Here is a 3,301-nt window from a genome sequence, read left to right as displayed (position 1 = left end):
AAAGAAAATTAAAATTTAAAAATCTTTAAAATAATAATTTTGGAGACTTAAATAAATAAATTAATGATTTAACTTTATATTTTATTTCACATATTTAATTTTTAAGTTAACTCGAATAATTTAACTCTATTCAAATTTAATTTCACTCAATTAAAAGAAATTTAAATCGAATTAAAATAATAAAATAAAACTCATCAAATTTATTAATTAAAAACTCTTTCACTTGATTGGATCTATGACTCACCACCTAGTCTTCGGTCTTCTGTGGATCCCCGTGAGAAGCATCGAGGAAAGTACACTGCTTGAACTTGAAAATATTATGAGCTATTCGATGTTCCAACTAAAAAAATAAATAGATGAATTTGAAGCTAACAACTCTCCAACTCCAAAGGTTGGCTTTGGAATAAGATTTAAACTCACTTCTCACTTGTTCATCTCTTGATTTCTAATGAGAAGTCCTTCACTTTCCAGCTTTTGTTTCTGTCCAGTATCTGTAAGCAAATTAAAGAAGCCGAGCAAGGGAAAAGCTAAATCATAGCTTCCCCAACATCTGTACCGTCGATTTTCACTCCACGAGATCAGAGTTGCCACCAAAAACTTTGACTCCCACTTGGTTCTTGGTAAAGGTGGCAGCGCAGTAGTATACAAAGGGTTTTTCGATGATGGGGCTTCGGTTTTCGCTGTCAAATACTTGCAGCACGGATCCTCACGACAGACAATGCTTGAAGACTTTCTAAATGAGGCGCAGCTACTTTGCCAGCTGCGCCACCAACATATTGTTTCTCTGATTGGATTCTGCGATGAGGGAGACAAGATTATCATAGTGTACAATTATATGAGCCAGGGGACGCTCTTCGATCATCTCCATGGTACTGGTCATCACGATCCCCTCCCATGGAAGCAAAGGTTAGAGATTTGCATTGGGGTCGCTTGTGGATTACATTATCTTCATACTGGAGCAAAGCGTGCAGTCATCCACTGTGACATCAAGACCAAAAACATTCTTTTAGATGACCAAATGGTTTCCAAGATTGCGGATTTCGCCTTGTCTAAAATTGGCCCTTTTAGTTTATCAAACGCTCCCATCAGAATAGAGTTACCCCCTCTGGATGAAATTGATTTGGAAACAGGTCAATCGGGGCTGCTTGGTACTTTGGGTTATATGGCTCCTGAGCTTTTCAAGGTACTACTCTTGTGACAGAGAAATCAGACGTTTACTCATTTGGGGTTGTTTTGCTTGAAGTACTTTGTGGTAGAAAAGTATTAAAGTTTGATGCAGGGGACCATAATCATCGTCATATAATTTCTTGGGTCAATGAACACCTAAAGAATGGAAGAATTTACCAAATGACGGATCCATATTTGGAAGGGAAAATAGCCCCGAGTTGCTTACAGAAATTCCTGGACATCGCTTTAAGTTGCGTCCATGTTGAGGAACATAAACGACCTGCTCTTGGTGAAGTGGAGGTGACATTAGAGCTTGCTTTGGAGCTCCAAAACAAAGCAGACTTCGAAGTGAAGCGCCTCAATCCTCATGGAGAAGTTATGTATGAAGAAGAAGCTTTCTCTGCATCTGCCTTCAGTTTCCCCGATTATCAGACTGAAGTACTCTGGCTCCATGGAAGTTCTCGTGTCGAGGATACATTTAGCTGGAAATCTGAGGATATGTTGTCAGACATTGAAGAGCTGTGCAGATGACAGTGAAGATATGCAATCTGGGATGGATGTCTGGATGGGTCAAACTAATCAGGTATGGTTAAGCAGTTGAGGTGTTTCTTAACTTTACTGAGTACTGTCCATTGAAGATTTGACGCTTCACAAGGGGGAAGCTTCGTTAGTTAAGCAATAGAGACAGCATTTTGAATTTATTTTATTTTCTACCGTGATTAATTTGTCTCATATGAAATATTAAATTAGCTCTGATACCACTTGTTAGGATCGTCCCGATTAAGTAACGAACAAGTAAAAATAGCAGAAGACATTGAGAAGATGAACACACAAATTTAACGTAGAAAAACCCCTATAAAGAGGATAAAAAACCATGGGCAAAGATAATTTTACTATAATGGTAAAAAAACGAAGAGTACAAAAGATGGAGATAAAACTAAATCCCGAAAACCCGAAAAAACAAAGAACCCTCAAAACGTAAATACAAAATTCTCTGAATGTATTATGAGTTCTAATCTAATGGATATATTTTTCTAAGATTGTAAAAGAGCCTATTTATAGGCTAAATTAATAAGTCAAATAAACTATACTAATAAATGCTAAATATATTATACTAATAAATACTAAATCTTCTAGAAAGAAAATATATTTTTGTTTAACTTGACTTGCAAGCAATCTCTTAGAATCAGAGTCACACAACTCTAACAGTGCGAGTAGCCCAAATATGAAAATGATAACTATATGTAAGCAAGCCAAACATTATTTTTAGCTTGCACATTAATATGTAAAACTTCAAAAATCTACCGAATCAAGTGACCATAGGTGTGAGTTCCTTGTTGATTCGAACGGCACGTCTCGAATGTCCACAATATACAGAAAAATAACACTACAGATAAGTATTTCAAATACTTAGTAAACTCATACAATTTAAATATTGCTTACCTCAAGTGCTATCATATCCTCAAAAGTACTTGCTTGATTTGATTTTTTTTCACATTTTAACTTAATAAAATGATACAAAAAATTCTGTGTATATGCATTAAAATATTCAAAATATTTTATCAAAAGATATCAACTACGTAATCATCCAAATACAATTTAAGTTAGAACCAGAGTTATATCTTACAAGTGTAAGTGACATAAACACTTTAGAAATGAATAAATTGTAGTGTTCATTTGGTTATTTATAATCGTAACTTTTTCCTCATTGAAAATAAATGCCAATTCTCTTCAATTTTCTTCAGGCAGTTCACCTTTAGTATAGATACTGACGTTTTTAATTAAGTTCTGCTTCGTTTCTTTAAACACGAAAACGAAAATAAAGGAAAATGATCCAGATTTAAAATTAATTTTACACTTTTTATATTTTTTATTAAAACGATCTAATGGTTGAATAAATATTAATGGATACATAATTTTAAATTGATATGATAGAAATATAAAATCAATTGAAAAATTTACGTACATTAATATTCAACGATTGAATCTCACCCTTTTGTTTATCGTTGTTTTCATATAGATGGAAAGTTGAATTAAGAATATGAAGTAAAGTAGAGTTGAAAAATGAAAGTAAAGAAAATAAGGTCGTTAAAAATTCATAATTTTAAATTACCATACACATCTCTCTTACCAT

General features: G+C 33.7%; 1 pseudogene; it reads left to right on the top strand.

Annotated features, from left to right (window-relative positions):
* The first annotated feature begins 332 nt into the window (after window positions 1–332).
* LOC105801723 (receptor-like protein kinase FERONIA) lies at window positions 333–1,923 on the top strand (annotated as a pseudogene).
* The last annotated feature ends 1,378 nt before the right edge of the window (window positions 1,924–3,301 follow it).

This window comes from Gossypium raimondii, chromosome 7 (assembly GCF_025698545.1).
Source record: "Gossypium raimondii isolate GPD5lz chromosome 7, ASM2569854v1, whole genome shotgun sequence".
Taxonomy (NCBI): Eukaryota; Viridiplantae; Streptophyta; class Magnoliopsida; order Malvales; family Malvaceae; genus Gossypium; species Gossypium raimondii.
The sequence above is the reverse complement of the archived record's forward strand: the minus strand, read 5'-3'. Positions and strand labels throughout refer to the sequence as shown.